This window comes from Molossus molossus, unplaced genomic scaffold (genome assembly GCF_014108415.1).
Source record: "Molossus molossus isolate mMolMol1 unplaced genomic scaffold, mMolMol1.p scaffold_m16_p_3, whole genome shotgun sequence".
Classification (NCBI taxonomy): Eukaryota; Metazoa; Chordata; class Mammalia; order Chiroptera; family Molossidae; genus Molossus; species Molossus molossus.
In genome coordinates, this window is record NW_023425366.1 from 34149867 (window position 1) to 34160114 (window position 10248).

At 45.1% G+C, this 10248-nt stretch overlaps 1 long non-coding RNA gene across 1 annotated transcript; it reads left to right on the top strand.

The window, feature by feature from the left end:
* The first annotated feature begins 1303 nt into the window (after positions 1–1303).
* Positions 1304–6774, top strand: LOC118641394. The gene is made up of 3 exons (XR_004961599.1): positions 1304–1360; positions 3109–3192; positions 6630–6774. It is a non-coding gene; the product is annotated as an uncharacterized LOC118641394 (long non-coding RNA).
* Positions 6775–10248: the final 3474 nt, after the last annotated feature.

The following is a 10248-nucleotide window of genomic DNA, read 5'->3' on the forward strand; positions in this document are numbered from 1 at the left end:
GTTCTCTGTGGCTGGAGTATGAGGTGCACCTGAGGAGTGGGGTAGATGAAGCAGAGCCGAGCACCCCAGGCCTGGCCTGGGTGTTTCATCTTTCTTTTCAGAAGATGATTACAGGACACTGAGTGGGAGAGCAGCACATTCAAGGTCAGATCTCAGTTAGCTCCTTGTATCAAGAGCTGAATCAAACAAGGTGCTGGCTAAAGATCAGATTTATAGCCACATGCAACCTACTAAATCAGACTTTCTGGGGTGGGATCCAGAAATCTAAATTTTTCACAAGCTCTCCGAGCAATTTAGAGGCACACTGGGGATTAAGAATCATTGATCAAGTGTCTGCCGCAGAGTAACTTGGAAGCAGCTGGCAAAGACTGTCCCTGCCCTGACGCTCTTTCGCTCTTTGTTGCTTTAGACCTTTACCTAAATAGAACAATATCTGGGTTATTTTACAAGGCAGGATTATATTTAGATTATATTCCACAGCTATAGGAAGTATGCGTGTGCACGCATGCTTAAGACTGTTTCTGATGAAACCCTTGAACATCTGGTACATGAAAAGAACACTGATTCATGGGGGGGGGGGGGATGAAACAAAAACAACCCCCTCAAATAAAATGAGCAGAATAACAGAGCAGTTTGAATTCACAGGACATTTCAGCAAGGCAAATTTGTAGCCCTCTGACGTTAAAATCAGAAGTGCAAAAACACATTTCAGAGCCCCTTTCTAACTCCTGTAAGAGAGGTAGATAGACAGCTCTCTTGTGGGGTAGGTCTTTTTTTTTATCCTCACCTGAGGACATTTTTCCATTTTTTGTTCAGGTAGAGTGGGAGGGAGAGAGAGGAACAGAGAGAGAGAGAGAAACATCGATGTGAAAGGGACACATCGAGTGGCTGCCACCCGCACAACCAACCAGGGCCGGGGACAAACTGCAACCAAGGTACATGCCCTTAGCGGGAACCAAACCCAGGTCTCTCAGGACCACAGGCCGACGCTCTAACCGCTGAGCCAAACCGGCCAGGGCAGGGGTAGGTCTTTCAGGTGGAATGAGCACACTTCATCTGACTTTGCTGCGATGTAGCACTCTCTGTCAGGTGTCCTGTTTATGTGACAATGCTTGTGTGAAGGCTGTTGAGGGTACAGAGCGAGTCATTCCAGATGCACAACACATTATGTGTTGCTGAGCAATAGATCACCTGTATGGGCTTTGCTTCCTTACAGAGACAGGAGGCACATGCAGCCATAATGTATGTTCTGACCTCGGCTCTCTATAAAGGGGAGGCGATCAGGGCTTGAGCAGTGGCGTAAGGAGGGTCCCGACAGTGGCATCTGGATGATGTGGGACACATGAGCATCAAAAGGCAGGTGAGAATGTGGGAAGGAGAAGCTATTGCCATTCTTTGGACTGGCTCTCATCCATCTTTGGAGGGTGGTGTCATCTTTCACTGAACCATAAACTGCTTTCAATCCACACTCTGCGTGTCTGGGGCTGTGTGCGGAGCATGTGTCGGCTCACTGCATTCCTTGGGCCATCTCCACTCCTTATCCAACCAACCCTGCAAACAGGTCAGGGAACAGGGCTGTATCAGCTCTGCTGGTGGCTGTGACTTCCCTCCGACATCTTCGCAGCATTTAGTAATGAGTGCAAAATATCTTGGGAACTCTGAAGCCCCGGAAAAATGCTGCTAACACTTATTATTACTACTTTTAAATTGATTTGAGAGAGAGAAATATCAACAGTTGGCTTCCTCCTGCATGTGCACCCCTACCTGCAAACTGTTGGTGTATGAGATGAAGCTCCAACCAACTGAGTCACCTGACCTGGCCAGGGCATTATTACTATTATTTTAACTAATTCTGGACATCAGAAAAATTGTGTCAGATGCTGTTGGTATCAGAACCCAAAGCTTCTTCTCATAAAGAGAAGGTGTCCCTGCACCGAAATTTTACCTTCCAAGCTGCCTTCACCCTTAGGGTTAGGAAGAGTTCTCAGGTTCAGACTTTTCATTCTCTAGGAAAGTATGTTACCAATAAGAAGACATTCATTCAAAAATTGGTCATTGAGACAGATATGGCAATGGGCCCTTGGATAGAATGATAAGCTAATCAGGGGTGGTTCCTGCCATCTTGGAGGTCACACTTTGGTGAGGAGGCAGTCACTAATCAAAGTACCACACTGATAAATATATTAGATACATTCTTTGAAGAAACAGCAGTCACTGCATGGAGAACATGGAGCACAGAACTGGGTTCTCCTGGGAGGAGGGAAGGTTCACTAGTTGAGTCGCAGTGGACTCAAGAAAACCAATTAGGAGTAAGATAAGGCTCTTCTGGACCAGGAGTGTGTGGCAATGGTGAGGAGTGAGTTCCTTTAAGAGATAATTAGGAGGTGAGACAGATGAGTTGGTGCTGAGTGGACAATGGGAGAGGAGAGGGAGATGCAAGGATCACGCTGAGACTGACTTTTGCAGTGGGTGAGTGGTGGTGCCAATGGCTGAGGATGGGAACATTTGGGGGCTCATTTGTGGTGGGAGAGGTATGGGTGGAGATGATGAGTTCAGCATCTGCTGTGTAGAGCTTGAGACTGTGTTGAGACATCCAAGTGAAGAGATTGAGTAAGCCCTTGGATATGAATGCTTAGTGCTCTGTAGAAGGTCTGCACCTAAAAATACCCCAAGGATGTTTGGGGGACAGCACTGCCATGCATAAAGTTGCCTACTGAGAGAGTCTACAACATTTTATCATCACCACATTAATGGTTTTAGTTATTAGTTATGCTGGGCCCAGAATTTCTGTGAATGAGAGCCTAAGGAGAAGAGAGAAATGGCCAATTTGTGTTTCTTTCTTTCTTTTTTTTTTTAATCCTCACCTGAAGACATTTTTCCATTTATGTTCAGACCAAGTGGGAGAAAAGAATGGAGAGAGAGAGTAACATCGATGTGAGAGAGACACATCGATTGGTTGCCTCCTGCATGATCCCAACCCGGGCCTGGGGCCGAACCACAGCCAAGGTAAGTGACCATGACTGGAATCGAACCTGCAACTCTTTGGTCCATGGGCCTACACTCTAACTGCTGAGCCTAACCCTCCAGGACCAATTTGTGTTTCTTAAGGGCCAGTCTGACTGCTGTGTGCTGAGTGGATTGGAGATGTGCCAGTGGAGCAGGGATACTGGTGGCACTATTTTGATGATCCAGGTGAGAGATGGGTGGCAGTTCTGAGAAGAGGATGGAGTTGGGTTATGTCTTGCAGGCGGGACTAATGAGATTTGCTGAAGAGCTGGATTGGGATGTGACAAAAAGATAGACATCAAGAATAATTTTTTTTGTCTGAATAACTGGGACTATGGTGTTACAGTGTACCAAGTGGGGGAGACTGGAGGAGCATTGGGCTTTGGGGAGGGGTGAGCCATGCTTGAGGTTCCTACTAGAACAGATGTCCCTCTCTCCCTCAAGTGCAGATGTCAAGGTTAGCTATCAGAATCTGTTGCTAAGAATGAAGCGTAAAGTCCTTGGGCATCTCAGGACACAGAGGATATCCGAGGGAAGAAGAGGGTGCCAAAAATTGGTACATAGAAGCTGAAGTCACCTTCATCTACTCTGCCTTCGGGACAGGGAGAGGACACTGGGTCGCAGGTTGCACTTCTCTCTCACTTCTTCCTGAATGCACACACACAATGATTCACTTAAACTGAGGTTGAAATAAATGCAAAGGAGACTCAGATGTTCCCATTAACCCTGTTGTTCGTTCTTCAGTCCTTTGTCCTTTTAAGGCATCTGAAGGGTGGGGGATTTAGTGAGGAGAGGACTGGCCTTGTCATTATTATCTGCGCAAGAGGGACTAAAAACTTCTTGCTAGAGCTCTGTGCCATGGCCCTGCCTCCTAAGTGCCCTTAGCTGCTAAAGGGGCTGTTTGATCTTTGGGAAATTCTGGAGCTGGTTAAGATGTAGTCCAAATGACTTTCTTTTCATGCCTTTAATGTGCTGCTTGTTGGCTGCCATGGCCACCAGCTTTGTCAAAGAGCCTTTTTGCCATTATCTTAAGAAATATTCTATTCTCTGTATGGACTACCACTCACCTACTCATATTGCCTTGACAACCTGTTGGATTCTGTCCAGAGACCTCTGGATTTTACCCACAGGACCCAGAGGGGGAGGGAGCGCTGGGAAAATGCACAGAGGAAGCCAGCACGTTCCCTAAGCTGCTTCTCTTGTGTTTTCATGGAGCTTAATGCACATGTTCTGTCTTGATCTCCTTCTGGATCAAGGGGTTTTCTGTACTGGGCACAGATGCAGTCACTTGTAAAACTGCCACCCAGATTTATTGTAAATCTCTTAACTCTCACAACCACCAAGATGCAGAGATGGCAGGAGTGGCCTGTGACCTCCCTGGTCAGCTGTTGGCCCGATTTTAATGGTTAGGTTCCTGGATGTCAGATTTATCTCTTGTTGTGATGTAACCTCTCCAGAGGCTCTGCTGCATTGACTGTCTTGCAGGGAGCCAAGCTGGGCTTGTTGTATATTACACAAAAATATACTAGAATGTGTTTGTTCCCAGTAAATAGTTGACAATTTCCAGTTTCATAACCTTGCCAGGGGGATGAGCAGAGATTCTATGTCTCTCCTCCATTAACAAAAATGAAATGACAGCCATGAGACCGGCACTTACAGCCTACAGGAGTCTTATGTGTCTGGGGCAGGTGCCCATTGCTCAGGTGTGGTTGGTGCAGGTCATCTGGGGCCCACCTGGAGTGCAGGTGTCAAGGTTAGGCACTGGTCACTCTAGGACCTGAGGAGTCTGCAGCTGAGTCTCGGGCTGAGTGGTCTCAGATTGCCTCTGGATGGAGCCCCCTCTCTGTCTTTGGGTCTGCATGTGGGTGTCCAGCAGCCCAAGGCCACTGAAGGTGGGGAGAGTGAGTCACTAGCTTTGCTCTTGGCCCAGGTGTCCGGAGCCCTGTGCAGCTTCCAGGCTGAGGGTTGTTATGCATACATCAGGGTGAGATGGGGCATTTCTGCCCTTTTCCAGTTTTGATCTAAATGCAATTTCCCAGTCACTTGACTATTTATAACCATTTTTTTGGGAGGGAAACAAATTCAGGCATTTCACTCCTTCCCCTCCCATTCCTTTTTCCTTTCTTCCTCCTTTTCCTCCTCCTCCTTCTGTAGAATCATTTATCTCATTCTCTGACCACTTATTCATCTATAGAATTTTTGGAATAAGGTCTGTGGTATTTAGATCACCATGAAGCTGGGCAATATGAATCAAATCAAATCAGTGTTGACTTCTGCTTTATATTTTGGAAACTTTGTTCCTGTAGTCTTCCCTCTAGTCGATTTGAGACCACTGTGCTATCTTTAATTTGCAAGTCCCCTACTTCAGCATGGCTTCACTGATTGAGTACCCTATGGCCTAACTTTCCTCCTGAGAAGACTTTCCCTAAAGGTCATTAACACAATGTTACCAAAAGTCATTTTAGAAATCACATTTATTTCCATTACTATAAATCTTTATTTTTATTCCCACTAGAACTTCCTGGAAATCTTTTATGACCTGCTTCAAATTCGATTCGATAATATTGAACATATTTTTCAAAGGGCCTCAGAATGACAGGGCCAAAGCCTTGTTAGGTTATTGTTGTCGCTAAAGTACCTGCCCGACCCAACAAAATTATTATTTTTTGCATTATGTTCATTTACTTTCTGGATTAATTTCATGGTAGAAGAAACTGACTGCTGATTTCTTCTGGGAAACACATAAGGAGTCCAGATTTTAATATATTCTTTCACTCTGCCAAAAAACTTCATGAAGTCCCAGCTTTGTGAGTATATATAACCCAGATCTGGGAATTCATTTGTGGAGCAGTCTAAATTCAACCCATTAGCACAAACTTTAAAGTCCCTGTACATGCAGAACTCCCATTGAGTTTAAATTAATTAATAAACAGTTGCATCTTTATGTTTTAAAGGACTGTCGGTTTCAGAAGGTGCATGATTTGTCTGTAATTTCTAAGACAGTGATGAATGGCTACTTATAACAAAAAGGTTTGCATCAATCATAAATTTCTTGCCTATATAGCTTTCAGTTATGAGTGAAAATAGATACTAATATACCCACCAGGCAGACAGATGACCCAATCCTTGTAACAGCGAAAGAAATGACAATTTAGCTGACAGAGGCTACAGGCAGCAATTAAACTGGTCACTGGGTGGCCTAATTCTTTAATAAAGAGCCCAAAGTCCAGCGCAGGGCCTGCTCAGCTGGGAGCATTCCCAGCGAATCTCTTGGGACATTCTGCCCAACTAGTTTAGGGAGGCCCCTTCTTCTGAGCATACTGATCCTGTCCAACCTTAATCATTGTGTGGCATGTGTCTATGTCGTTGGTTTTGACATAAACTAATCCTGCATTGTTTTCTCATTCACTAAATAATAATAATAATAATAATAATAATAATGATAGTAATAATAATAATAATAGAAAAATTACAACAGGAAGTACTGGAGACTCCATTTCCCACCGCCCATGGGGCCGGGTGTCACATGCGACTTAGCTGGTGTTGATGGGAAGTGGGTGAAAGTGATTCTTGAACCTCCGAGTTATGTCCTGAACTCTAAAGACCAACATCATATGTCCCAGACTCCCTCCTGTCTCCACTGATTGGAATGCAGCTGGTGAAGCCACAAGATGGAATGAACCTGGGTTCCTACATGAGCTCGTGGAGCAGAGTGGTTCTGCCTACCCAGGACTGAACACAGTGTGACTGGTTAATGAAAAACTTTATAAAGGCACTGCATTTTAAGGTGAGAACTTATTAACATATGCATGAATGACCACTCTGTATCAGTTCCTAAGGCCTTGTAACAAAGTACCACAAACTGGGTTTCTTAAACAAACAGAAACTCATTATTTCATTGGTCTGGAGGCTAAAAGCCTGAAATCAAGGTATCAGCATTGCTGTGATCTTCTGAAAACTGTAGGGGAATCTCCCATGCCTCTTTACAGCTTCTGGTGGTCTGCTGGCAATCTCTGGCATTCCTTGGCTTGAGCTGCATCACCAAATCTTCCATCTTTACATGGTGTGCCTTTGCATCATCTGTCCTCTGTACATGTCTGTCTCTTTGTGTAAATTCCCCTGTTATATTGGTTTGGATCCCACCCTAACGACTTCATCTTAACTTGATTATCTCTGTAAAGATAAGGTTACTTTTTGAGATACTGAAAGTTGGGACTTCAACATACTTTTTTGGGAGACACAATTCAACCCATAACACACCAGTGTTTGTTGAGGGCTTATTGTGCTCCAAGCGTTTTTTCAAGCATCTACACAAATTACTTTATTTAATTATCACAGTAACTTTATGAAGGAAGTGCTGTTGCTTGGGCTTCACAGAATGATGAAGCAGGTGTGTGGAAATAGGAGAGAACAGGTTACAGGCCACACAGAGGCTAAGGGTGAGCTGGGTATATGCAGAAGTCTGAATCTAGACCCTCCGCTTGTGTCTTTTTCATTTCCCAAAAAGGAGCCTTGGTTATTGGGAAGAAGAGGAACAATGGATGAGTCCACCACTGGGAATCTTAGCCCCACCAAACACTCCCCGGATGACTTCAAATCTGGGACTCTTTTGATCCAGGAGGTCAAAGGGAGATTCCAATATCAGGATGACAACATAGGTGGGTGGAGCAAGAGTTCATGGATCAGTGTTTTGGGAGCCCACGGCAGGGCACAGCGAAGTTGTTGGTCTTCAGAGGCTGCTGTTTCCTGTGGCTATGGGATTTCCTTTGTGAGTGTTGGACTCTTCTGTGAAATTCTGGTCCCTCCTTGTGGCTGCCTTGGTTTCTCTGGGAACTTTGTTTTGTGTTTTTGAATAACATCCATGAATTACTAAAGGGCCAGATTTCAGCTTCAGTGTGGGAATCCAGGCTCTTCTATGTTGGTCATGAAGCTATTTATTTGGGGGTGAGTTTACTATATGAGGCATAGTGCAGGGTATGGCCACAGAGTTCTGTTGGAACTGGATAACGGAGAGCCAATATGACGATGGGCAACTATGTCATTTTGGGCAAGATTCTGACCCCAGGTTCTTGAAGTTACTTGGTATATTAGAGATACTTAAGAGTCAAGCTATCCCCCCCAAAATCCACTGTAATTGACATCTACTGATTAAAGTCCAAGGAAAACATTTGTCCCAGTCCAGTCTTGTTTAGACTGATGATATTCTACCATATTCTTAGACCCGAGAGCTAGCCTTAAATTTTCCACTGCCCCTACACATCCCCCACCTCCTTCCAGCCAATAGGCTTTGGAAAGCAATTCCAATGACAAATGACATCAGATCTAAATCAGAATCGGAGGAAAGCAGCTTCCTTATAATCAATCACTCCAGTTCACTGCTTTATGAGCCTACTGGCAAAAAATAGATTCAGACCATGTAAGAAGATGGCCAGGCCAATGAGTTAGGATGACCTGTGAGTTCCTCACTCAGCATGTAGCAGTCTGGGCTCTGGGAACAGCCAGCACCTGTGGTGTGACTGGGAGTTCCTAGGGCTTCTGGGAGGCGCTGTTTGTGGCTAGGAGTTTCTGACTGACATTTCTCATTTACAAGGTGACCCCTGAGCACAGAACCTTTTAATTAGCCCACAGATACAGTGCGTTTTGTGTGGGTGACTGTCGGTTTCTTTGCCTTCTGAGGCCCTCTGTTGCCATGGCAACACTCTCCTAACAATGGCTTAGGCGTTAGTGGGGAGAGAATCAGAGAGGCAGGCAGCCCTGCCAGCTCCCAGCCAGAGAGTAAATATTCATGATAAGACCCCGAGGTTAGAAACTGCATTGTCAATGGGTTTGTTATTTACAGTCAGCATCACCCTGCTCGGGGTAGAGAAAAGAAGCTTGTTTATCTTTAGGATAAAACAGGGAAGCTAAAGTACCAAACTCTAGAAAATTCCCTGGGAAGTGTGAGCACTCCTCACTGTTGAGTGTTGACTTCATTAATGTCTTTCCATGACTTCAATCTTTCCATAGAAGTAGAAGGAATATAGGATATCTTTATTAACAGGTGATATTACCATAATATTTCCTTGCCCAATCCACTTGTTTAACAATACTGGGTCACAAGGAACTGTGATGAAAACCCAAGACCAGTCAATGTGTAATTAAAAGTCTTCTGAGTAGCTTCAGCACCCCTGGTCTTGTGAACACGCTTATACCTTCCCGTGACGCACGTTGAGATGAGCCAACCTGAGGGCATGTGTATGACAAGGATGCCCACCCTTTTGAGACACTGCTGACACCCATTCTTCTAGAGAGTTTCACAAGGGAAGAAATGGGCGCTGGCTACAGGCAACTTTGAGTAAAACCTGAACGTGGCCTTGAGCACTTTGTCCCAGGAACTTGACCCCAGAAGTCTGAGGTCCCAGGAGCCAGCAAGATGGTTGCTAAAGATACCACCTCTTTTTGGTACTCAGCTTTTATCTCTTTCTTTTTACCCGTTTGACTGGGTCTGAGATGTGTCCTCTTCAGGGTCCTGTGTGTTCACCTGGTGGTTAGGTTTCTATAGAACAACAGTGCTCCGGTTTTTGTACCTTTCCTCCTCTTCTTGTCTCTCAGTCTCGATTGCCCGGATTCCCATCAAATGAGATTGATCCCATTGCTGGTTGGCAGGGCTGGGCTGGTGCCAACACAGTATAGTCTGGGTCAGAGGGTGAGAAGCAGTGCTCATTCCCCCCCAGTGATTTAGTCCTACAGGGGAACCATAGATTGGCAATTGCATTTTTAGATCATTGTAGGAAAGTCATTCCATCATAATGGTGCTGTTTTGAGATAACGGGAAGGTCTGCCACATTGGTACATACAAAATATTTCATTAAGTGTTAAATAACTATTGCAACTGTGTTACCTGCAGTTTACTTGATTATTTAATTCAGCCTGTTGAGAGATTAATTGCTGTTTAATCAGTGCTGCCATTTAGAGGACAGGCATAATCACCGAGGTTCTGTGCTGGTGACGACACAGTATTGTTCTCTCTCAGTCTGACGCGGTCTAACAGCTGGAGGCTGCGTTCCCTTCAGCACGTTGAATCCTCTAAATTCAGACAGATGTGGGCTGGCTGTCAGCAGGGGGCCCGACACCTGCAGGGGCCATTCTCACTGTGCATTTGCAGGTCACAGGGACATAGCCAGTCTCATTGCCATCTCTACTAGTATGTTGGGATGTAAGGAGCGGGAGCACCTTTGACAGTGAATGTCACAGTCAAAGCTC